This window comes from Nicotiana attenuata, unplaced genomic scaffold (assembly GCF_001879085.1).
Source record: "Nicotiana attenuata strain UT unplaced genomic scaffold, NIATTr2, whole genome shotgun sequence".
NCBI classification, from domain to species: domain Eukaryota; kingdom Viridiplantae; phylum Streptophyta; class Magnoliopsida; order Solanales; family Solanaceae; genus Nicotiana; species Nicotiana attenuata.
In genome coordinates, this window is record NW_017673085.1 from 66,603 (window position 1) to 94,328 (window position 27,726).

Genomic DNA, 27,726 nt, shown 5'->3' on the forward strand with positions numbered 1-27,726 from the left:
TCTTGAAAAAGAGGTACACCGTAATCCTTTAGAATCGTAAAATTTTACGTTGCTAAATCTTGTTGGAACCGTTGAAACTTGTAGGATCTGATCTCGATGTCTTTGAGAATGAAGTCTGAAAGAGATTTTAAGAGTACATAACATTTTCCTCCTTCTGTAATGCCTTAGAAATGAAATGTTTTGTAGTGTTTTACCTTTAATGCATTTAACACAAATTTGTAGTGTTTTACATTTAACTACGTTTGCAAACTTCTATGTCCTTTTACACGTAGGATAAGGTAGTGCTTGTAGTTAATATATTAGTTTGCCACATACCCTATAATGACTGAGAGTCATATGTATCGGTATGTGGCTTGCTGCCACATGATTCTTTAATCTTATCCAACAAATAATTAATTAATTAATTAGGTAATATCCTGCTACCCAATAATTAACCAATTACCCGCATAATTAAAAATTATCTCAAATTACTTAAAATTCTGCTTATTTTTTATATACTTTATACATCATACTACAGTGGTCATATGGTACCTTGCATGTTACTAGTCCATAAATATCGAGTATTTATAGTCCGGACCGTATTTTATCTCGAAATGCCAAACTTCGACGAAATTCATTCTCATTGGTTTACTTACCCCCTCACCTTCACGAATTTACTTATCACTTGCTTGAAATAGCATAATACTTATAATCTCAAAATAATCTCATTCCCAAACTTACACCGATTAACTTACAACGAAACTTTAACGTACGAAAATGCGGGATGTAACATCTCTTTTTCCGAGCTTCCATCAATTTATTTATGGCGTACTTCCACGTATGAAAACATGGGGTGTAACATCATTCCCCCCTTTGGAACATTCGTCCTCGAATGTTGACTGATGCACTTATCATTCTCATACCCCCACAGTTCTAGTGAATACTTTGATACCCCTCTTGCATCTAGGCAACAATTCTGTGAATGAATCCCAAAGTCCAGGGCATTTCCCCTTTTAGGCCTCTTTCTCGCACCTAATCTCGTTGTCAGAATCCTTCCGATCTTGTAACTGTTGCTACCTTTTATCATGCAGCCTATACGACTCTGACTTTGTAAGTGCACCTATGCGACTCTTCTTTCCTTTTTCCTCCAGCTTTTAGCCAATATCTAGGCCTCACTTTGTAACCATATACAGAGCTTAATAAGATGTCCCTCTGGGCATCTATAGGTACACTGGAGTTCTTCGCTCGGTACTTTGTCAAACTTACGGATATTGCTATATCTTATTTCATAGGCCCGATTATCTATTCGCATGACTTTACTGAATCTAAGTAGGTCATAATATACCATAACTCTTACCTCAATTTATCGTTATTGAGGTCTGCAACCACACTCCAGGTTACTCTCGTTGCTTATCCTATATGCATAAAGCTATGTCTTTTAACGCTTCTTCATTTCTGCTCATTCTAAGACCGATGGCCTAATCCCATCTCGCACTTTGTATCTTTTACCCATACATTATCGATTCACCTTAATGTTGATATACAATCTTCCATTGATAACTTGAAATTTCTTACGTAATACCTTGCCATTAGGGCTTATGTTGCATCGAGGAATATTTGAAGTAATTTTCATAATCGTATTTCATAGTATCTCGATGTGATTCACCTTATGGGGATATTCTAATCTTTTACAATTCATGAAATCCTCTTCCCCTTTTTTTTCCTTCTTCAAATCATTAGTCAAGCAAAGGCCCAAACGTCATCCTTTAATTATCACAATTACACCTTCATTCTGCTACCAAGGTAGCATCCCATCTCTTCTAAATGCTACTAGTCTTAGACTCCTTTGAGTTCGTTCAGGCTATATTGAGCTTTCTATAACTTAGTGGAACCATCAACTCCTTCGTTTTCACGGGCTTAATCTCGAGGACTTATCCATTTTCGTCACCTTTTCACTTGCCTTCTTCGTATCCTTACTCTTGTTTTTCTAAAACCTTGTCGTTCTATCATACTTTAGCTTGCGATTGATTTCCTTATGCTTTTCTAGAATATCAAGCGAGACGTCGCATCGTCTCTAACTCTTCTCTTACTCTCTAGTTAGACCTTTCGGTACTTAGAAACCATAGGCTGGAAGGTATGCCACTGACGATGCTGTTATCATTCCTGGATACTGAATCCCACCGCTTCTAGTCCTTTACCTGAAGTATAGACCACTCTCATCCCTCTATACTTGAGTATTTCATATGTTGTTCACATTTACCTTACTTATTTTAAAATATCACCTCATATTCTTCTATATCTCTTTCATAACCTCCCTCCCACATAGGTATAAATCACATCGACCATTTGAAGCTCTATTATAATACTTGTACCTCTGGTGCCTATACAATCCGGTGGGAGCTCCATACTGAATTGTTATGAGGCTGGTATTTTTCTAACTGGCTTTATTGTAGAGCCGTTATACAATATGGTTGTTGTGTTATCTCTCTTGCACCTCTAATATTAAGATTAATTCTGCAGTATCCTCAATCACGATTTCTATAATTTTTTGGGTCCAATAATCAGACTCCTGATTTACTTTGTTGATGTAACTCTTTAGTTTCCTCCTTCTTCTGATCGGCCTTTATGTCGGCTTAAGTTATCTCCCGATCTAGGGTTCATGGTATTAGTTATTCTGTTTAGCCTTTCATGGGTGCTGAGATATGCATGATACAATCCATTAACAATTTATCCCTTCGTTTATGACCTGGGCTCAATTCTTTCTTTTAATGTATACCCAATTCTTCTACGGCCGTATATGCTGCGTGTATAAAACTCCGAACCCTTAAATGCGTTCATAACGTAACCAACTCTGGATCATTGATCGATAATTTCTTTTTGTTCTATCTTAGCTTTCTTTAAACATAAGCTATTACTTTTCCTAGTTTTTCTCCCCCCTTGTTGCGTCCATACTTAGCTTATCTTAGTGCCCACATTTGCTAGTGTTTTCGTGCAACTCATATGATCTCGAATATTACTTTTAATTTTACTTCCTGTTCATTAGCCACGGTAGGTGTCACTTTCCTTTGGAGTGCTTACAATGATGTTGTGAGATTGTTGTTATAAGACCATTTCCTCTTTAGGTCATTGAGTTTAGGTTGAAGTCTTCTTCCTTATTTTCCTTAGCTAGTCTTTCATTGTAGTACTTAGGGAGGACCCTCTGACTCTTGTAAAGCTGCGAGCTTATTACATCGTATACCCGATTGAATTTTTGATGTTCTTCCGCACCTCTAATTATCCGTAGTTACTTACCTCCACGCCCTTGTGCTTGTAGGGTTGCTTCTGAACTGATATTTCGACTGTCTTCCCAATGGCATTCTCTTTTATTTCCGTAGTACTCTTACGGTACTTTTTTAACTTCCCCAACTCTTATATGAATATATCTCAAGTATTACAATGTCATAACTGCGAGGTTGAATTCCCTATGTTGGGGTTCCCTATGTTTATCTTGCATCGATCTGTTGATTTGTCTTTATCCTCTTGTGTAGGCATAACTGGGCTCTTCCTGAATCAAATACTAACTACTCATTGGCCCATTCTCATATCCATATTCCGCGTAATCTTTCTTGGGTTATTTTCTTGTCTTAACATACCTCACGTAGTGGCTCCTTATCTATCAATAACATCCCGGACAGGAACCCTTACTTTCCTTTTTTTTGACGTCACGCTTACATAACGTTCTGGAGTCATAGCATTTCTGTAACAATTAGATAAGTGCAATATCATCCCTTTCTTAATTTTATCGCATTCTTCTTTTATCATTCCATATTCCCCCCTTTAGGGGAGTACTAAGACTTGGAGCTATGACGACATGCCTATAGATGTTTTTCCTCTTTATCTTTGGCATCCTTTCGCATCATCAATGACCCTTACTCGCCTAGCGGTAATCCAACTATACCAAGGATAATAAAATTCCTCACTCGTGATGGTGACACTTAGTGTAACTGGCACATACAGTCCCTTAAGCTTAACTTTGCTCATATTGCCTTCTTTAGGGAAGTGTCTCCCTGAATGACCATTCTCTGAATTCATCATGGATCTTCTTCTGTTGTCCATTCTATTATTGCCGGAATACAGTCTGAAATTCTCATGATGCTGACTATTATCAAATCACTCAGTTCCTAATTCATGTTTAGTTTATCTTGTTCGCCAGTCCATACTGATTTCTATTACTCTGGGGTCTAACTTTTCCTTCTGTTAATCACGTTAGAGTTGCGAACTTATTTCTCGAAATGAGCATATGAATGTTTGTCCTATACTCTTTTGTTGTCTTAAGGCCCATCACCTCTCGTCTCTCTCACTCTTCATTTGACTATAGATTCTGTAACACTCTACCGTTGCCATCCATGTATCACATCACACTCATAATGCTCCATTATCCCTCTTCGTACTTCCCTGCTAATATTTCTATCTATCACTTTATTCTGAAAATTTGAACAAAATATTCTTTTGCTTTTAGCTCCTCTCGCTCCATCCATTGGCTCTTCGAATTTCCAAACATTCTTTCTCTACTAGGGACGGGAGCCACACTAAGGTAATATTTACCCCTTCCAGGATTCCAGTACACGTCTTTGTAGTACTCATATCTAGCTGTACTATTTTAGAGTGCACCATCTAGGTATCTCACAAGGAGATCCATTAGCACCTTTGTAATATCCTTTGGAAATGTTAACTAACACAAACCATCCATTCATCATTTTGGGTTACTCTAACCCCAGCCGGATCCTACTATCCTTTCCTTCTCTTAAACCATATCCGTTAGCTCCCATAGGGCATGACTGAGATAGGTGTGGCCGATTGTACGTACATCTATTACTGTTGAAGATAATTCAAAATGCTTATATCTCCCTTCCTTAATGGTGAATAATGATAATCTTTATTAACTGGGTACCTCGTACCCTTCTTCACCTTGCTTCTTTTACTTGCTGCAACTCGTATCTAACTTTTGATTCCGTTATTCCTTTTTACCATAAGAGTGGATAAGTATTCTTTCCTAAAAGCTCCTTATCAGGAACCGTACACCTTTTAGGACACGCATGATCTGCTGAAGACCTCTCATTTACTCATCATAAGTAAGATGCAAAATCGAGTTCCTCTAACTCAACACTTCCACAGCTACATCTCTTACCGATCGTCTTTCTAAATGTAGACATCGTCTTATTACGAATAAAATAGAAGTTCGAAATTTGAATTCTTATAAGTGAGCTCTACCACACGATCTAGAGTAAGAAGAAAGAGTGACAGTCCTAAATGCCCTGTAGCCTCCTGCTTATAAGTGTGGTCCACAACACACCCATAAACAAGACTCTACTAGACACGCCTTGTAGACTCCCTAGGACAGAACTGCTCTGATACCATTTTTGTCACGCCCCGAACCTGGGGCGAGACCGGAACCTAGTGCCTCACCTATCCTTGCGTACCAACTTGCAGCTAAGGGACTCTGAACATATGATGTCATACTTTGGCCATGGGCTACATTGCAAGACAACTGCGAATGCTGACTAAATACCAATATAAAGCTGGGCCGACAAGGTCGTCATAATTATTGCAGCTGACAAACCAACCAAATATACATACAAGGCCTACAAGCCCAACATATTACACTAGCTGACAGAATATGTCTACAAGCCTCTACTGGTAGATATACTGTGATCTGAACAGCTCCCCGACCTACTCATAATATATATACATATATACACAAAGCTCTAGACCCGGCGACTTCGAAAGGCATGGAGCTTACCGATCAAGTTGAACTCGGGCAACACTTAATGAGGAGGTCTACCCGTCTCTCTATCTGAACCTGCACGCATGAAATGCAGCGCGCCCAGAAAAAGGACGTCAGTACGAAATAATGTACCGAGTATGTAAGGCAATATACTGAAAGTTAAAACTGAACTGATAATATAATAACTGCAAGTAGCTGGAAGTCAAAGATAATCTGACGATATGCTTACCTGCTGATACTGACTCAACTATCTCAATATAGTAAGTAAAATAGCTATCCGGCCCTATAAGGCTCGGTGGTATATATATATATATATATATATATATATATATATATATATATATATATATATATATATATATATATATATATATAACTGCTCTGCCGTAGTAGGCTCGCTCGGCCATACTAGGCTCTGTATCTCGACCAACTGGGCTTGCTCATAGGCGCTCGGCCACAGTAGGCTCGGTATGTAACTTACCATCTGATCAGAGGTTGCCCAATAGGGGCCTGCCCATCGGTTATAGCTCAATGGTAATAAAAATACAGTATATATAGACCCTCTGCTCTCTTGACTGGAAGAAGGAAATACTCAACCGAATATGAAATCCCGATGAGGAGAATATTGTAACTAACAAAGCAAGGAAAATATACGTAACTTGCGAGACTAGCAAAATATACGTATATTCCGGGATATGAATTTTTCCTTATGCATCGTTATCAAACTTGTGTAATTATGAGATCATGCTAAAATGAAGGAAAAGCTTAGCCTTAACATACCTAGAGTAGAAAAAAATCCGTATGATGTTCTTGAAAAAAAGGTACATCATACTTTCTTAGAACCGCAAAATTTTACGTTGCTAAATCTTGTTAGAACCGTTGAAACTTGTAGGATCTGATCTCAATGTCTTTGAGAATGAAGTTTGAAAGAGATTTTAAGAGTACATAACGTTTTCCTCCTTCTGTAGTGCCTTAGAAATGAAATGTTATGCAGTGTTTTACCTTTAATACATTTAACACATTTTGTAGTGTTTTACATTTAACTACGTTTGCCAACTTCTATGTCTTTTTACACCTAGGATCAGGTAGTGCTTGTAGTTAATTCATTAGTTTGCCACATACCCTATAATGACTAAGAGTCATATGTATAGGTATGTGGCTTGCTGACACATGGTTGTTTAATCTTATCCAACAAATAATTAATTAATTAACTAGGTAATATTCCGTTACTCGATAATTAACCAATTACCCGCATAATTAAAAATTATCTCAAATTACTTAAAATTCTACTTATTTTTAATATACTTTATACATCATACTACCGTGGTCATATGGTACCTTGCATGGTACTAGTCCACAAATACCGGGTATTTATAGTCCGGACCGTATTTTATCTCGAAATGCCAAACTTCGACGAAATTCATTCTCATCGATTTACTTACCCTCTCACCTTCACGAATTTACTTATCACTTGCTTGAGATAGCATAATACTTATAATCTCAAAATAATCTCATTCCCAAACTTACGTCGATTAACTTACAACGAAATTTTAACGTTCGAAAATGCGGGATGTAACTTCTCATTTTCTGAGCTTCCATTAATTTATTTATGGCGTACTTCCACGTATGAAAACATGAGGTGTAACATTCAAGGGCCGCACGTGCTTTAACACGGACACCCTCGAGTTCTGCCTTGGAAACTCTCCCGTCGGCCTTCAAGGACTTGTACACATCAAGCTGAGCCTCGACGTGAACCCACATCTCATACAAATCCCTCGGCACGACGGGGTCGAAAGAAGTATGAGACGTAGATGGCTGCGACTGCCGTCACACTTCCTCAGCCATCAAAGCAACAACCTGCTCATTTAATCCAGACAACTCCGCCTCCAGATCCCGGATCCGCTCTTCTAACCTTGCCACCTTGAGCGTCGATGTCTCCACCTCATTATCTCACTCAGACGTACAAACACGGAGGGAATCATCTAAGGCTGCTGCTTCAGACATGGCGGCCATTTTGCCTTTTTTGGCACGAGTCAATTCCTCGACCTTAACGCTCAACTCGCCCCTCAGATCGACAACCTCCGTTTCTCTCTGCCCAAGCTCAGCAGTTAAGGAAGCTACCCGCGCTTGAAGGTCGGCGTTCTCAGCCATCACCCCCTTTCTCACCTCGAGCTCATCCTCCTTGGCCTTAAGAGACGCCTCAAGCTCACTGCATCGACCTATGGCTTTCATTCGCTCATCATCCCGCTCCTTCAGCTCCTCAACTTTCCTCACCAACTCCTCTTCCTTCTGTTTGAACCCGTCACAAAACAGCTGAAACTCGTTATCTTGGTTAAAGACGTCGGCCAGCGTTCGGTGCTTGGTACAGTATTCTTTGTACTTAGAGGTCATCTTCTTAAAAATGATCGTCCTTCGCTCCTCCCGCCGGTCACGCTCGAACCCCATGATGAGACTATGACATGCAAAAGAAAGAAGTCGGCATAAGTAGATTACGCAGGCGAAACAAATCCTAACATTAAAAAACACTTACTCGCAAAGCCATGCCAGAAATACTCAGCGATAGCTCTGCATCACTCATCGTCTGTAGCGTCATGTTCTCAGGAGCCGCGCACAAGGGGGCAAAGGACGGTACCGGCGGTTCATAGTTAGCCAAAAGGTCATAACCCACAGGAATGATTACGTGCCGGTTAGGACCCTCCGTCCTCACTTCCACGCGAGTGTTCCTCTCCAAGAAGGCCCGCACCTCTTCAGGATCGATGTCCGAGCCTGAACCGACGTCCCCCGCAAGTATCGCTCCATCTCCTCTGGTCGCCGATGATGTGCCACCTTCTGCGGTCCGTACAGGCTCCCCGCCTTCATGTACCCCTCAACCCTAGAGGAGCCCCCCCGCCATAATAGCATCCGCCATAAAAATGGCCCCTGCGTCTGGCACAAGCGCAGGCACCGCTCCCGGAGCAGTGATTTTCCTCGGTTCAATACCAGTGACGACGGCCTTCCGAAGCTCCACTCTTCGCCTCTTTCTCGATGGCGACTCCTCCCCATCACACGACTTGTCTACAAGGTGGTAGATAGGTCGAAAAGAGATCTCATCCCGTACAGCAACACTCTGAGGGGGTAATCCCTTTTTGACGGAGCTTGAGTACGACCTCCGCGGACGGACTCAGCCAAAGTAAATTGCATCCCTACCGATGCAATAGCCTGGCGAAAGGCCGGCACTGGAGCTTTCTTCTTGGAAACCCGTCAACCTGGCATCAAAAAGAGGTCGTATCAATGAGTAATGGCGAACAACAAAAAGCTAAGAAAAAGTAACACTTACTAGATGGGACCTTCGGCCCAAAGCACTTGTAGAAGACCGCCCAATCACGAATCCCCACCATGTGGGGCAGCACGCGAGCCACCCAATCTTCAATGTCGAGGACAAGGGAAGGTGCACGCCTTTCGGCTGAAAAACAGAGACCGCAAATGAGCCGAAAATGAAAGGACAAAAAAAACAACGAGCGTATGAAAAACACTTACGATTACGGTTCCACTGCTCATGGAACCCATTCGGGTCCACCACCAAGTGCTCGGTCTTGATAAAAAAGTACTTGTACCAGAACTTCCGATTTGTCTTATCGTCCATTCCGACTATCAGCCCTCTGGTCCCGCGATGCCGTAAGTGTAATAGTACCCCTATAAAAACTTGGCGAGAATAAGTGCAGCAAGTGACGAACACCAACCTCACGATCAGCCAATTCCGCGTACTTCATCAGCATCAGAAAAGCTTTATACAGATAAAGAGAGAGCTGTGCTGGGAAGACATTGTACAACCGGCAAAATTCCTCCGCTAGCGGAAGAAGAGGAAGAGTATAACCGATCAAGAACGAGTAGACATAGAAGGCACAATCCCCAGGTCGATGGACCTCCACGATATCGCCACCAGCCGGAACTATCTCGACGTGAGGGGGGATTCCATATGTGGATCGAAGCTCAGCTATATGAGACGGACCAGTCTCGGAGATCACTTGAGCGGGAGCGGGAGCAGGCTCCTTGGGAAAATTATTTCTGGATAAAGGATTTCTGGGAACTATCTCCTCTGCGGTAGGAAAACTCTCATCCTCTTCAGCCATAAATGCCTCACCACCGGAAGGAGGAGCCACCGATAACGGAGTGGCATCGAAAACTTCATCATGAATTCGAAGAGTTTGTGACATGTTTTCGACAATGAAATATATACTACCAAACCCAAAGAAGAAGATAACAACTAGGTAAGGAGGAGAGAAATGGAATCAGAAAATCGAAACCAGAGGCAGAAACTAGAGAGAAGATCAAAGAAAAATGGAGTTCATGCAAGGAACAGGATGGGAAAACTTCTGAAAAATGAAACCCCCTTCTATTTATAAGGGTTGGGTGGAGCGAGAATCAAAGCAAAGGATTGTCAACGGCACTAAAACCAAAGCGGCAGGCGCTCAGACGCTGTCTCGGGAAGATGCGCAATGATGACGCGCGTGGCTATACCGTTATCCCATGGTAGCCACACCAATCACGACTTCACTAGTTGTGTCATTCTCTCCACCCCGGTCGACCCGACTTATTCAACACAACCAAATTCCTCCGAAATGGAGGCAAATCAGGTCCGCTTATTGAGGGCATACTGGATCACGACCTCAACAAGCGGAGGAACTAACTGTATTGGTCAAAATTTGGAAACTTGGCAACAATGGATAAGCCAGACCGCGGACGGGGTCGACCACGATGTGATAATTGAAGGCTGCTCTCGAGAAGACTGATGCCAAAGACGGGCATCTGAGATGAAGGAATAACGGTAGGATAGGCTCAGATATGGATATAAGGAATATTTCCTTGAATATTCCTTATTTTGTATTTTTTTAGGGTTTTTGGAAAATATCCCTTATAAATAGGAAGAGATAGAGAACAAAAGGGGGATCCTTACTTTATGAGAAGAAAACACTTTGTAAAAGGTTGACCTGAGAGAATATACTAAAGTTGTCTTGTTCATTGATTACATTATTCAAGCATACATTTTTTATTCTATGCTCACAAGATACAAAGATCCCTGAACCCTCTTTTATTCTCTTCTTTCCACGTTGCTGTCAGGGGAAAGAACCATCCGAATCTTACAATAATTGGGTAGTAAATTCCCTTTTGTTATGCTTGTCGCATTTATCTATATTTATTGCACATTTATGTTGTTGCATTCATGAGCATTTAATCAGCTCAAACATACTAGTTAACGTCGGTCATTTCGCCTACTTCACTTAATAGTTGATCTAGATTTTATTATTGTTAACTAAGATTCACCCTTCTTCTCATCATTGATTGATTTAACTAAAAGGTTTAACACTTTTTGGTCAAACACGATTGTAATGTCTCGATCGGATCATTAACTTAATCGATAAACAGTTAACTATAAAATTTCAATCTCTTCATCAACTTAAACCAATAACCCCATACCAATAAGCCAGTAACCTAGTTTCGCGGTTGAATTATCGTTTACGCTATTCGAATTTAAACAAACCTTAATATTGTTCTTATAGACCATGATATATTAAAAGGACCAACATGAGTCACCCAAAACTTTGTAAAAGATGAGGTCTCCGTGTTTTTCTTTCAGGAGAATCAAGTGCCTAGCAAGCAAATACAGACCACCATATAAACTTAATACAAGTAAAGCGCTAAACACAGGGGTGGAGCCAGCCGTTCGGCTACGGGTTCGGCCGAATCTAGTAACTTTGGTTCGAACTTTATATTTGTCCTAAGAAATTCATTGAATACGTACAAATTATCAAGTTAGAACCCAGTAAATTCAAAGAAAACTTGAATCCTGAACCCATAAAATTTCAATCTTGACTAAATATTTCCTAACAGGAGAATTAAATAAAGCAACTGCTTAAGCATATAAAGCCTCGCAATAAGCTAACAAAGTTGCTCTCTTGTCCCAAAGTAGACAAGGTGGCAAAGACATCCTTCATAGCTGGACTTGCATTTGGATCCCGCTCCAGACATGCTGCTACAATTTCCGTGATGCAATCAGCTTGCTCATCATCAACTTGTAGGGCTGACTTATCCAGAAGCGATCTTACATCATCAACATCATGGAGCTCCATCCTATTGCGTGGCCTAGACATGTTTTCTTTCTGGAAAATCAACTCCATAAGTAGAAGACCGAATGTGTAGACATCACTTTTTGAAGTGCGAATACCACGAACAATCTCAGGAGCATCTGGGGAAAGAGGATAATAAACTCTCTCATCTTCCTGATCACTTATATGAGTGAGGAAACCAAAGTCAAATACTTTTACGTTGAAGTAGAAGAATCAACGCAACCAAATGAAAATTTTCTCTCATGCAACCAGGAAAAGAGGCTTGCAAGTTGAGTGGCCACCTTCATTTTCTTGTACCATCCAAAGTCAAAATGAAGCTCGTCCGACAAGAATTTAGTTGGCTTTTTATCATACACAAGTGCAAGTGTATGGCTAAAACAGAAACTCCGAATCTTCATCAATCTTGAGTATGGCTTTTCATCCATCAGTAGTTGTAGTTCAAGCTCAGTACAGAATCTAGACGGATGGTCAACATAGCATTTCTGCCACGGGTAAAAGAAATCCCATGTTTTGACAGTCACTTCACGGTCGTGAATGAAACCTCGAAACACTCTCCCATGCATAGTTTCCTTAATTAAGCATCTCATACTGAAGTTGTCGGTCATCCCTTTCAAATCGTCGAAGCTGTAGGGTTCCGCATCACCCACGAGTGTCGGATTCATTTTCCAGAGAGAACTGCAGATATCCAAAAACAAATACAAGGAAGAAGTGGTGGAAATGAAGACCCTCAACTGTCATCTGTCTAAATATACAACTCATAAGTGCCACCAAAAGAGAGGGGATATCATCTTACCAAACTAATGACAATCTTAATTGTTTCTGTGAGAAATGCTAGTATATTACTCCCCCAGTTCCAATTTATGTGAACCTGTTTGACTGGGTACGGAGTTTAAGAAAAAATGGAACTTTTGGAAATTGTGGTCCTAAAGAAGTCAAAAAGGGGCCTAGAGTATTTGTGTGGTTATAAAAGCTTCTCATTAAGGGTAAAATTGTAAAATTAAGCTAAATTGTTACCAAATTTAGAAATGGGTCAATCTTTTTAGAACGGACCAAAAAGAAAATAGGTTTACATAAACTGGAACAGAGGGAGTAATAAAGTAAAAATAGCACGGGCTAGCCAGTTTTCGGACTGGTCATTCAAAATTAACCAGCGTTTGCAAAGTCATTGAAAAATAGCCACTATTTTGCTGGAAGACGGAAAGTTCCAGCATAATATACTGGAGATCGGTGCACCTGTGTATGAACTTCCAGCATATTATGCTGGAACTCCAACATGCGGAAAGTTCCAGTATAACATACCGGAGATTAGAGCTCCAATCTCCGGTATATTATGCTGGACCGGTATATTATACTGGAGTTCCAGTATATTATACTAGAATTCCAGTATATTATACTGGAGTATTTTTCCGAATTTTGAACAGTGTTTTCGTTCAGATTTATCTTTACATGAAAATTGGCTAAATTTCAATTACTTTTGAAATTGTGACTATTTTTGAATGACCACTTGTAAATTGTTAAAATATCATGGTATAGCCAGTTTTCACACTGGTCAATGAAAAATAGCCAGCGTTTATCAAGTCAATAAAAAATAGCCACTATTTTGCTGCAACAGGGACCGGTCCAGTATAATATACGGGAGTTCTGGTGCATTTGTGTACGAACTCCAGCATATTATGCTGGACCGGTATACTTTGCTAACTCCTGTAAAATTTGCGGGAGACTGGAGCACCAGTGCTCCAAACTCCAGTATATTATACTGGACAATTATACTTGCTGGAACTCCCGTAAAATTTGCGGGAGTTCCAGCATAATTATNGGGAGACTGGAGCACCAGTGCTCCTGGAACTCCGTAAATATACTGGACAATTATACTTGCTGGAACTCCCGTAAAATTTGCGGGCGTATTTTTCCGGATTTTGAACAGTGTTTTCGCTCAGATTTAAAGTGGCTAAATTTCGATGACTTTTGAAACTTGGCTATTTTTCAACGACCAGTGGTAAATCTGGCTATTTTTGAATTTCTCCCTTCTAAATTTGGTATTTTTGAATTTCTCCCATTAATGATGGGCTGAGTTTGAGCACAACTCAACTAAACCCATTTATTTTTGTAGCCCAAACTCGGCCCATAATTTAGCCAAAACCTGACCCGTAAATAATTTCTTCCATCCGCTTTTTGTAGAATTCTTTTGTATCTTTTGCACAAAGACGGATTGGTGGGTATTTGAGAAACAGGTGCGCTCAGTGATCATATGTTTTCGTTTTTTTACTTTCCTATTAGTAAGAAAAAGAAAGTTTTACGTTTGACACATGTTAAGAAAGGATGAATATAATTTTAACTCACGAGCCAATTTATTTACTTAAATATTATATTTATTGAAATAAAAGAAAATATTTTTTCTACAACAGGAAAAGAAAGTACTCATTCTGTGAAAAAGATAATATTTTTTTCACATCATAAAAAGAAAGTACTTTTTTTGTTGAAATAAAAGAAAATACTTTTTCTACAACATGAAAAGAAAGTACTCATTTTCTGAAAGAGAAAATATATTTTTTAATATCATAAAAAGAAAGTACTTATTTTATTGAAACGAAAGAAAATACTTTTTCTACATCATAAAAAGAAAATATTCATTTGGTTAAAATGAAAAAGAAAACACTCTATCTACAACATTAAAAGAAAGTGCTCTCAATAATATTTCTATAGGGGTGGGGATTCACGGTAAGGGGTTGGGGTGGTGAGAGGTGGATGGGTTGGAAGTTCCATTTTTACAACTTTTTATTATTCTGATCTTTGTTAGCATTATAAAGTGAAGAACTGTCATGACCCAAAATCCGTTAAAGGTCGTGATGGCGCCGGACACCACTGTCAGGCTAGCCAACACTAACTAGTTAATTAAATTCTCATTTTAATATTTTTGAAATCATAAATTTCCTTCAATTTAACTAGTAACATATGAACTTTACAGAATAAATAATAATGTTTTCCAATTTCAATACTGAATATCCCATAATCAGCCCAGAATCCGGTGTCACAAGTGCATTATAATTTACTAGGAAATAAAATAAAATATAACGACTGTCCGGAATACAAATTTGGACAGGAAAGAAAATGTAAATACTCTGAAGGAGACTCTGCTGGCTGCGGGTCGTAATATGGAATGCAGCCCACCTAAATCCCCGTGTCAACCATGCCGTTGCACCCACTAGGCCACTAGCCATACATGTGCTTGTACAACAAAATGTATATCAAGTGTAGTATTTTGTACGAAAATAATGTGTATCCAGTAAGTATCCAGTCTAATCTCGAAGAGGTAGTGACGAGAGGTCGACTACGACACTTACTATGGCCAACAATAATATACTGATAATATGATTAATCATGAATTTTTTAAAAATGACTGTAAACTCAATAACATGAAGCAAGTAAACAATTCTTTTGTTAAAAGGAGATTTCCAAATTTATTTTCATCTTTTAACAATTTATATCTCCAGCCAATGAGGCCAGATCAGTTATCAATAATTCCAAGACAAACAATTAAGTCATGCGCAAATCATGCCGAGGTCAAGAAAATGGCAATCCTCTTTTAACAGTCAAGAAAATGAAGTTTAACCTTTTAGAAATTCATTTACTATGTTCGATATGATTTAAGCAATTTAAATTGACAATAAGGTTGCGAATATCGCAAGTATAACATGCTTTTGAGCCTTAGACTACCCTGACTTAAGCATAATAGTAGCTACGCACGGACTCTCGTCACCTCGTGCGTACGTAGCCCCCACAAATAGAAGCACATATTAAATTATTTCACCTATGAGGTTACAAGGTTAGAAAGGAGACTTACCTCGCTCCGAAGTTCCATAATCGGCTCCCAAGCCCTTCCGACAACTCACACCGATGCCCAATGCTCCAAAACTAGTCAATAATTGAGCAATTCCATAAATATATATTCAAATACTCATTTTAACCCTATTTACAACAATTTTCAACTCCGATCGAAAAGTCAATAAAAATTACCCTCGGGCCCACATACCCGGATTTCGAAAATTTTCGAAGATAAACTTTTCCCATAACCCCACGAACTCAAATATATAATTTATTTCCAATTCCATGCCCAAGTTCGTGGTCAAAATCCAAGAATACCAATTTCTAGGTTTTTCTTCAAAATCCAAATTTCTACAAACTTTCATCTTTAAATCCATATATAATCCAAGTATTTAACTTGCAATATATGGGAATCACTTACCTTGACATAGATGATGAAGATAGAGCTCCGAAATTTCTCCTAGTTCGACTCCCATGGAGGAAAATGAAATAAAAATGGTCAAACTCCTATTTTTAAAACCTCACTGCCCAGGCGACCTTCTTTCTCGATCGCGGGAACAACTTCGCGATCGCGAAGATCAAATTCAACTGCCCCAGTTCTTCCTCTACGCGAACGCGACAAAGGCGATGCGATCGCGAACCTCTGCCTGATCAACCTACGCGAACGCGAGCCCAGCTCCGCAAACGCGAAGCAAATCCATCATGCCTCAGACCAATGCCTTCCCGATCGCGTACTTGCCCCTACGATCGCGAAGAACAACTTTGCCAGCTCCCAGCCAGTATTATGTGATCGCGTATCTATCTACGCGATGAACAACCCAAACATCAGAAACCAGCAACATAAACAAGGGAAATATGGTCTGAAATCATCCCGAAACACACCTGAGGCCCCCGGGACCCCGTCCAATCACACCAACTAGTTCCAAAACATAACACGGACCTGCTCGAGGCCTCGAATAACATCAAACAACGTCAAAATTATGAATCACACCCCAATTCAAGCTCAATGAACTTTAGAACTTCACACTTCTACATTCAATGCCAAAACATATCAAATCACGTCTGATTGACCTCAAATTTTGCACACAAGTCACATTTGATATTACGGACCGACTCCAACTTCCGGAATCGGAATCAGAATCCTACCCCGATATCAAAAAGTCCACTTCCAGTCAAACTTCTCAAAAACCTTCAAATTTCTAACTTTCGCCAAAGGACTTCAAAATGACCTACGGACCCCCAAATCCACTTCCGGATGCGCTCCCAATACCAGGATCACCATATGGAGCTATTCTCAGACTCGAAATCCCGAACGGACATCGATAACATTGAAATTCACTTCAACCCAAATTTATGAAAATTTTCCAAAATGCTAACTTCCACAATAGGCGCCGAAACGCTCCCGAGTCATCCAAAACCCGATACGAACATACACCCAAGTCCGAAATCATCATACAAACTTGCTGGAACCTTCCAATCCCGATTCTGAGGTCGTTTACTCAAAAACCCAATCTTAGTCAATTCTTCCAACTTAAAGTTTCCCAAATGAGAAATTTCTTTCCAAATCAACTCTGAACATCCGAAATTCCATTTCCGACCACGCGTACAAGTCATAATACATGAGGTGAAGCTGCTCATGGCCTCAAATCGCCGAACGACACGCTAGAGCTCAAAAGGACCGGTCGGGCCGTTACATTCTCTCCAACTTAAACATACGTTCATCCTCGAACGTGCTAAGAACTGCTCTGGAGTTGTCCGAAATCAGTGTTTAACACCTCGTGCACCTACTTGTGCTACCACACTTAGTTGAGTACATTAACTCGAGCAAATCTAAAGATTCTCCCTTTTATTTAGTCAAATAATCCTTAGAGCCAAATTCCAACATCCGGAATTCGTTGCCAGGCCTGCTTCCATTATATGAACACCGTATTAATCTCTATACAATGCACCAATACATGATTGCATACCTTTGTTGAATCCACACTATGCACTGCATATTCACATGATCATAATAACATCCTCTGATAACAATAGCCGAAATTTCACGAATCTGATGCTCCCAATGCACCTCATGACATATATAAGTCTTGTTCCAAATCTTGCAATACCGCCACGACGAAAAAGATGTGTAGAAATTCATAACCAACTGCCAAGTCAACAAATCGCTGAGTCTGTCCTCCGGACATGGACCATTACCTCATTATGAACCAAATAATGATATTTGCTCTTTAATATGCTTCATATAATCCGATCGCACTGATCCCAGATCTAATAATCTCGTCTCACCCAAAATAAGTTGTTCAGGCATTAAGCCACCTTGAATGCTGCCAAAAGTCTCATATGATGCCACAATGTGCCAATAAGCTATAAAATCGAATGTGATACATAAGGAAAACAAACTCTGGAAAGGACTACTCAAACCACGTAACTAATCAGACAACCAAAAGGTGTTATGAACCTTCCTCAGAAAATAGGAAACAAAACACACAAGAATAGATATAGGGGACTGTACTCAACATCACACTGTTGCGGCATGAAAACCGATCCACACATAATACCATTGCGGCATGCAACCGATCCAAACAGCATACCCGTGGCGGCGTGCCACCCGATCCACACATAAAAATCTATATAAGAAGATACTTACCGAGCTAGAATGCTTATTACTACAAAATACCCGAATATCGACCACAAGCACGCCAAGTGCATAATACCATCCCTGGGGAGACAGATAGCGCCATACGATACAAAACTCAAGCACAACTAAGGTGCGATATATGATCTGAATCTCGAGAGCCATCCTGCTCACATAACACCATCTCTACGCGGAACCTCAACACATATGAAATTTATCAAGCCGTTTCACAACTCACACGACACAATATAGTATTACATGAAATAGCCGACGACGAAACAACATCGAACGTCCGAATACGCCTCCATAAGGAGCGGTATGCTGAAATGAATACATTCGGCCTGATGTAGATCCCACGTTCATATTTAGATCCATCCATAGACCCCAAGCCGATTCTGATCAAACCACGCTGGGCTAATAACCTTTAAAGGTTCCACACTAACCCTTTTTCCCATGACACATGTCGCGCCCCCTTTTTCCTCCGCAAAAATCGGGCTTGTGACATTCAGTTGGGACAACTCTTTCCTTTCAGGGAAGGGGTTTTGCAGATTTGATGAGTCGCCACCTAACGATTTTAAGGTGCGTTATGGCACCTGTAGGGTTCAACTACAAATACATTTTTTATAACCAGAGATAGGGTAAGGGCTTGAAATTATCCCAAGGGGAAGGTGTTACGCACCCCTCAGGATCCACTAGTGTGGTTCCTGGCCAGATAGTTCTTTGTGAATTTGTGCAATTAACAAGTAAACAAACAAGGCTCAAATAAGAGGGGATTTTTTAAATACACAAATGTTTGTAAGTGATAAAATAAAAAAAAGTTTTGAAAGAGTTATAACTAAACATGCTAACGAATATAAAGGGGGTCCTAGGTTTATTCGTAATATGGATCACATCAATGCAATACCTGGTAATCACTTCTCAAAAGAGGGGCTACACGTGGTATTAGCGCACCGGTCATCATATCCATATCTACCCTTCCCACCCCGTTAAGGTATTAAAGCGCGGATTGGTCTCGGCCTTTATTGCATGCTATTACCCGTCCCTTTCCTATTAGTCCCGGAGGAATTTAGGACTACTATTCCTATAAGAGGGAGGATTTTAGGCTGACTCTTGGATTTTAAAGGAAAAAAGACAAAGGCGACATTCAAAACACATAGGACTGCATATTAAGGGGAAACATGTAAACAATAAAAGGCTCGTATATACCTCCTCAAGTAAAGCACATAAATAGCATGACTTAAAACACATTTAGGGCCAGAATTCAAAGTACTGAGACAGGGGAGTTTCAGTTGTCGAAGCAGACCCATTTATTACATAACTCAGATAAGAAGTCCGAATCAGGCATGCCTGCTGGTTGTGGCAGTTGCTAATTAAACAAAGGCGGATTCAATTTTATCGTTATTAACTAAGGCTTGCCTAAGTGTGTATTGATGATACCCTATAAGCATGATATCTATTGCTGATTCAAAAATGGAAAAGCAGTAACAGTTTTAAACGAGCAATTTGGATCGTATAGGCATGCTTTCTAGACCGCATTAATGAAATGAGTAAGTTGTTTAAACTAATTCAACACAGTACGAGTCAAACTGATTTTTAACTAAATTGGCTTCAGATTTTATGGACATAATCGCTATTGTTGCTGATTTTAATCCCTACAGACATGGTATCTAATATTAAAGGCTGATTTGGTCCTATAGGCATGGTATCTAATGAAGTGGAGTAGGCAGGATTTATTTGATCACAGCGAAATTCCTATAGACATGATTTCTATAAAATATTGATATTAACCTTATGGGCATGACATCTAATTTTGAATCTGATTGTAACCTTGCAGATATGACGTCTGGTTATAGCCATTATATCCTATAGGCATGATATCTAATTGTGGAAGTGAAATAATGCAGAAATTTATTAGATAGGTCCTATATTCATGTTATCTAAGTGTAGAATTAACACGTGCAGGACTTTATTAAATAGATCCTATAGGCAGGATATCTAAGTGTGAAAGTAAACATGCAGAACTTTACTAATCAGATCCTATAGGCAGGACATCTAAGTGTGGAAGTAAACATGCATAACTTTATTAATCAGATCCTATAGGCAGGATATCTAAGTGTGGAAGTAAACATACAGAACTTTATTAATCAGATCCTATAGGCAAGATATCTACCCTTAAAACATGCACAATTACCCCACCCCTTATCACTAACCAACCCCAATATTCGTTTACAAATTATTACAGACTAAATACTGAATTACATCAAAAATGTAAAAAAATAAGAAGTTACAACCATAGGAAGCCTGATTCTAACTTCCTCTCTGAGTTATGGAACAAACCACCTCAAATGCCACTTGTTTCAAAGCCTTTCTCAGACCTCTGTGGGTCAAAGTTTCCTAAGGGTCTCAAGGGACCCCGGGCAGTGCTTACACCCAGGTTTGCATAACCAGATAGAGATGAGTGCAGTGGAAGGGCCAACTCTTATGTGTCCAAGTTCAGAGGGAGCTCAAGGGTCCCAAGGCAAGGCTCACACGAGAGGGACAAAACTTAGATTCTAGGAATATAGTGAAAGTGCAGAACATAGAGATTTTAAAACTGGGCTGGGAAATAGTAAGTGATAAGGATGATTTGAAAACAGTAGTAGTAAAATTTAAACTATACAGAGTCAGCGTTTTGCACAAAGGGGTCAGGGGTTTTTGGGAATACACTGCATAAAGCCTATTACCCTAGGAGTGGTCAGGTTTAGACATGCACAACAATAGAGGATGCTGGCATGTTCACAAACCAGCCAGAGAATACAAACACAAAGAGGTGATGTGGGGTTTGGGATACATATATATAGGAGATCATTAACTTGAAAAGGGGAAAGGAACACATCGCCACATGCTAATGATGTAACTTGATTGCAGAAACATAAGCAGAAGTTGACAAGCATGAAAGAAGTTGAAACAATTACAGAAACATGTTGTTGTTGATGCTTGAAAATTAACTAGGACATACCAGTAAAGAAGCAAAGTGCAGTAAGGAAAAGTAAGCAAGATTCCACAGTCTAGCTTTGGCTTTCAGCCGGCTAGACAAAGTAGTAGCACAAGTAGTAACAGAGAAAAGAGAGAGTTTTTAGTGAAGTGTGTGTTCTGAACTTAGATAGTTCGTGTCCTATTAAAGAAAAGAGGGGGGTATTTATAGTTTTGAAAGCAAGTGGTAAGTAAGGTAATAAGTAAAGTCTTAACACAAACATGGAAACAATCACAAGTCAGCATCAATTAACATAAGTGATTCCCTTTAATTAGGGAATCACTGCTTAACGGGCAGTAACAGGTTTCAATTAAGGAAGGAAAATTAGTTTGAAGACAGATTGATCATTGCCATATAAAGGGTAGTAAAAGCATGAGGTGAACCATCAAGTCTAAGTACAAAAATATGCTTATTTTTGGAAAATATTCAGTAAGGTAAAATATCACAGCAAAGGAAAAGAATCAATTAATTTTAAACAAGCGAGTGAAACTAGGGTTCATAAAAGAAAAGCTTTGTAATCAGTCACAAGACCAAGATCGATCAAGGAAGAGGCTTCAGCATATAAATAGAGTGAACACGAACATCAGACATGCGAGGCCAAACACATTGGCAAAAGAGATAATCACAAATATGCAGTAGTGGCATAAATAAGCTAGGATTTAGTAGTAAAGCAAACATTCGAGGCATAGTAGTCAACTAGGTCAAGTCACATAAAATCAACAGTGAAGAAAACATAGCATCAGGTAAAAGAAATCAGAGGCATGTAAAGGTCTCACAGTAGCAAGTGAGGAAGCCTTTGAGAAGATAGGGTTTTACCAAAAGTCGAGTTAAAAAGATAGTGAAACTCATAATCAGATAAGCCACATAAAGAAAAGAGGGCCTGAAACAAGGAACCTTTAATTGGGTCCGGTATACTTTCAAAAAAACAGTCTCAGACTAAAAGACCTAGGGTTTTTCACAATAATCGAGTTTAAGAGATGGTAAAACTCAGAATCAAACAAGTCAAACAAGAATTAAGAACTTAATCAAGCAAGTACACATTTAAACAAACATTTTCTAGAACTCGGATAAGACTAAAAGAACTAGGGTTTTTAATATGCTGAAATAGATAGAAGAACAACATGAGCAAATAGCAAAATCATCAAACAACATTAAGATTAGAGAAGAAACTTTAAAGGAGAACTTTAATCGTTGGAAAAACGAAGAGTCGTTTTGAAAGAAAAGTCAAAGAACCTTCGAGAAACACTTAAAAAGTTCATAGTAAGCACAGATCTAAGATAGATCCGAAAGAAATCGAAAAGTCTTGGAGATTAGGGTTTCAAAAAACCCAAAAGAAATGAGAAAGATCTCGAAAGTTAACGATCTAAACAGAAAAGTCAAGGGTTTGCCTTGAAAGGCCATGGATGGCCGGAGAAAGGTCGTGGATTGCAGGAGAAAGGCCATGAACAATAGTCGAGCAAGGACTGGACCAGACTCCTTCGAGGTCTGGTCATGAAACTATAGAACCAAACACCCAGGAGCCATGGAAGGCTGGTATAGATCTCAAATGACCCCGGAAGGCCATGGATTTGGTAGGTATTAGGTTGGATTAGGGTGGCGGCGGCTAGGGTTTAGGAGAGTTTCAGAGAGAGTTGAGAGAGAAGAGGGATTCAAGGGCAGCGGTAGGTGGGAAAATGAATTAGGTCTAAGGGTCTTTTGGGTTTAATTGTGGAAGGGCAAATGGTGGCCGTTGATCTGAATGATCAATGGCCTGGATTAAAGAGGGTAGGTAGGGGTTTGGGTTTGGGTCGGTTCAATTTGAGATTGGGTCGGAGTTTAATTGGGATTGGGCCGGGAGAATTGGGTTTAATTGGGGTAGGATTTAGGCTATAATTGAAATGCAATTGGACTAAATTTTAAATAGCCATTTTCCCTTTTTAATTTATAAAAAGTGATAAATTAATTTCTGAAAATACATTAAAGTACTAAAATGATTTATAACATATAATTAACAATTTATAAAATACAGGACTTAATTTTAAGAATATAAAACACAATTAAATCTAAAAGGGGCTAATATTGCAATTATATATAATTTAGCTTAAAATTACTAAACAAAATTTGTAAAAATATGCAAAAATTACCTTATCTATATCTTAGCATAAATATAATGTTCCGACTAATAAATCACCAAAAATAATAATTTTGGAAATAATCATTGGATTTTTATGGATAAAAGATGAAAATAAATTGATTTGAAACCTTAAAAATTATGGAAAAATAATAAAACACTTGAATATGCTTACATATGCATGTATATGCCCTTTTAAAGTTATTTTGCATACTGAAAAATATATAGGGAAAAATTGGGTGTCAACAGCTGCCCCTCTTTACCTAGGAAAGATGAAAGAGTTTTCGGGTAAAGATATGATGGCCAATTTTGACCGAGCGAAATGATTTGAAGAAGATTCAGGCCGCACCCTAGCTTCTAAGTTGCCTACATATCCCTGGTTTTACAGGAATCAGGCCATATGTAGTTCAGGATCCGTTGGCGGATTATGCCGACGGGTACTTTCCAAGGACGGACGCGATATTCCGGGCTGGGTGAGTGAACGAATTACGGGAATGGTTAGGTTTTATATTGCTGCGGGCACTGGAGCGAAAACGCTCCTGTCGGGACGGCTGTTGCTTGCCGTTGTACCTGCAAATGAATAATACAAGCATATATTATGCGTATATTTAGATATAATGCAAATTCCCGTCGGACCATGAATGTTGTCTTTGAACGGTTAGGATGACGTCTTTAGACCATGATGTCCTGGGCCATGTAGCGTATAATAAAGGATTCGCAGGCCATGAAATGATGCTCTCGGGCTATGAGAACGGTGCCTCCGAACCATGATGACTTTGAATAATAATATGCAAAAGATTGAAAGGGATCCTCGGGCCATGACATGGTGTTCTCGGGCTATGAAGACGGTGCCTCCGAACAATGACGTATTTGGATGGTTTGGCGATATTTCCGCCCATGAAGGATGCAGTAGCATGTGGCGATCTTTCAGCCGTGCAATGTGGCGATCTTTCAGCCGTGCAATGTGGCGATCTTTCAGCCGTGCAATGTGGCGATCTTTCAGCCGTGCAATGGGGCAATCTTTCAGTCGTGCAATGTGGCAATCTTTTAGCCGTGCAATGTGGCGATCTTTCAGCCGTGCAATGTGGCGATCTTTCAGCCGTGCAATGTGGCAAACTTTCAGCCGTGCAATGTGGCGATCTTTCAGCCGTGCAATGTGGCAATCTTTCAGCCGTGCAATGTGGATGCAGATGGAGGTAGAACTTAACCTCGGAAGGCAGAATAGTAGCCTTATGCAAGTTGGAAGGCAGAATAGTAGCCTTATGCAATGCAAATGCAGATAGAGGTAGAGCTTAACCTCGGAAGGCAGAATAGTAGCCTTATGCAAGTTGGAAGGCAGAATAGTAGCCTTATGCAATGCAAATGCAGATAGAGGTAGAGCTTAACCTCGGAAGGCAGAATAGTAGCCTTATGCAAGTTGGAAGGCAGAATAGTAGCCTTATGCAAGAAATAAAATAGCAAACGACAGTAGGGTTTCTTAGCTGGTAGCAGATTGCAGCGTGGTGATTACTGGGAGCATTGTGACATACGGAACATCCTGGGTGCGTGCTGATAGCATATGTTGGTAAGTGCTATGGTTCGGAGAATCGTATTCTTGAACAATGTTTGTTCTAGGGACGTACAGTATGTTTTAATGATTTTGCAATCCTTGTGCCTGTATCCGAAGAAAAATCGTGAGTTTTGTAAAGGGGGAAAGGTTAGTTCGTATCCCCGCTGGCCTTGCTTGACTCGTTCTGCTTTGATCTGGTGATACCATTTGTATCATTGGGGTAGCGTTGCTAAACGAAGCAGTTTTAAAAACAAACATGCATGGTTTTTGTAAATTATGACATAAATGTATAATTAAAATAGTCTTTAGATGAACCGACGACTATGACGCAATTCAGGACATTGCAACCTCTCTTGCTATAGAATTTTGAGGGTCCTCCTCAAAATTTTGCCCCAGTTTGATGGGTTGACGTTTCTGACTGTTGCTCGTGCGGCGATCGGCTGGAATTACTTCGGAATTTTGAGGGTCCTCCTCAAAATTCTGCCCTAGTTTCCAATTTCGGGGGGAAATGAAAATTTTATTGAATTTTTACCGAACCCATAGGGCTGCCTACGTATCCCCTCTTAAACGGGAATCAGTTCAGGCGTAGTTCAATGTACATCATATAGGGAAAACATAAAGATTACACATAGTAACGCTTGACTGCATCTGAATTAATCGGCTTTGGCCAGACTGCTCCGTCCATTTCTACAAGTATGAGGGCTCCTCCTTTCAAAACTCGGTGAACCATGTATGAGCCCTGCCAGCTGGGAGAGAACTTCCCTTTGGCTTCATCCTGATGCGGAAAATTTTTCTTTTACACCAGCTGCCCCGGTGTGAACTGTCTTGGCTTGACTCTATTGTTGAAGGCTCTAGACATTCTGTTCTGATAGAGTTGAACATGGCAGACTGCGTTCATTCTCTTTCCGTCTATAAGAGCTAGTTGCTCATAACGACTCTTCACCCACTCTGTGTCGTCGAGCTCAGCTTCTTGTATGATCCTCGAAGGGAAGTCGTCTTTCGGTCTAGCCCGGTTGATATCCCGGTAGTCGACACAGACTCTGACCTTCCCATCCTTCTTTGGTACTGGAACGATGTTGGCTAACCATGTCGGGAATTCCACTACCCTGAGAACCTTAGCTTTGACTTGCTCAGTGACTTCTTCCTTGATTTTCAAACTCATATCATGCTTGAATTTTCTGATCTTTTGCTTTACCGGCGGACATGTCGGAGCGGTTGGCAGTTTATGGGCCACAATAGACGTACTTAGACCAGTCATGTCATCATACGACCAGGCGAATATATCCTAATATTCCTTTATGAATTCTGTATGTTCCTTCTTTTCTGATGGCGATAAGTGAACGCTGATTCGTGTTTCCTTGACGTTTTCTGCATCTCCCAAGTTAACAATCTCTGTCTCGTCCAGGTTGGACTTTGGTCTGTTCTCAATGTTCTCAACTTCTTTGACAATCTCCTCTGGTATGTCATCCTCTTCTAAATCAAGGTACGTTTGTTGCGTTGTCTCATTGCATGTCACAGTCATTGGTTCATCAAGATAAGTAATAGTAATGCTGTATAAGTAAAGTAAGGAGAAAATGATAGAAATAAATATTAATTCATTGGAAAAATCAAACATGCTTTGATAAATTGAATAATTGTTTTGCATATTGAAGATCTTATCGCGGAAATTAAAAAAATGCAAAAAGGAAATCATTCAATAAAAATAGTGAATAGTGCTTGTTTTAGCCTTGCTACCCCGAGGCTCGTCGGACTCTGGTAGTCCTGATGGTCCAATTATTGAGGTATGCCCCTCTACTCACAGCTTGTATGGAAGGACCTTCCTCCCCGTCCTCCTCAAGAATAACACAGCAATCCATATCATTGTCCTCTAAAAACAAGTTCTTTACTGCTGCGAGTGCTTCTTCTTCGTCTGTCCCATTGATGATGTCAGCCTATTTGAAAGTCTGCTCCAGGTGCGATATCGGTTGCTCTAATGGGTAGTAAGGGCCGCGCCTTGGTGGCGACCAATTGTTGAACTCTTTGTAGGTGTATTCGTATCCTAGACCGAAGGTAGTGCCGTGTTTCTTGAGTTTTATAGGTTTAGAGATCCCCTGGAGGTTCTTGCCGAGTCCTTTGCCAGGTTCGTACCCACTCCAACTCAATATACTCTCGATCTTGTTATCCCACCATTTGTCTTTGTCGACAGGATTGACCCGCTCGATGTGGTGGTAGGTATCTCCGCCTAGCTTTCTTCTCCCTCCGATTGCCGGAATGGTCTGGCAACTGTATATAGGATTGCTGCCGTCACCGTGAATGATCACTTCCCGGCGATTCCATTCAAATTTTACCGTCTGATGCAGCGTTGAAGCTACAGCCCTAGCAGCATGAATCCAGGGTCGTCCTAGCAGCAGGTTGTAAGATGCTGGCACATCTATCACTTGAAAGTCGACCTCGAACCAGGTTGGTCCCATCTGCAGACACAGACTAATCTCACCGATGGTGGACCTCTGAGACCCATCAAAAGCTTTCACATTGATTGCTCCTTCTTTTATCTCATGCAGCCCTTTACCCAACTTCTTGAGTGTTATCAACGGACATATGTTAAGGCTGGAACCCCCATCGATCAGGATCCTAGTGATGAAGTAGTCTTAGCATTGCACGGTGATGTGCAAGGCTTTGTTGTGACCCAACCCTTCAGGTGGCAGCTCGTCCTCATAGAAGGTGATTTTATGGCTTTCTAATACTTGTCCCACCATATTAGCCATTTCCCC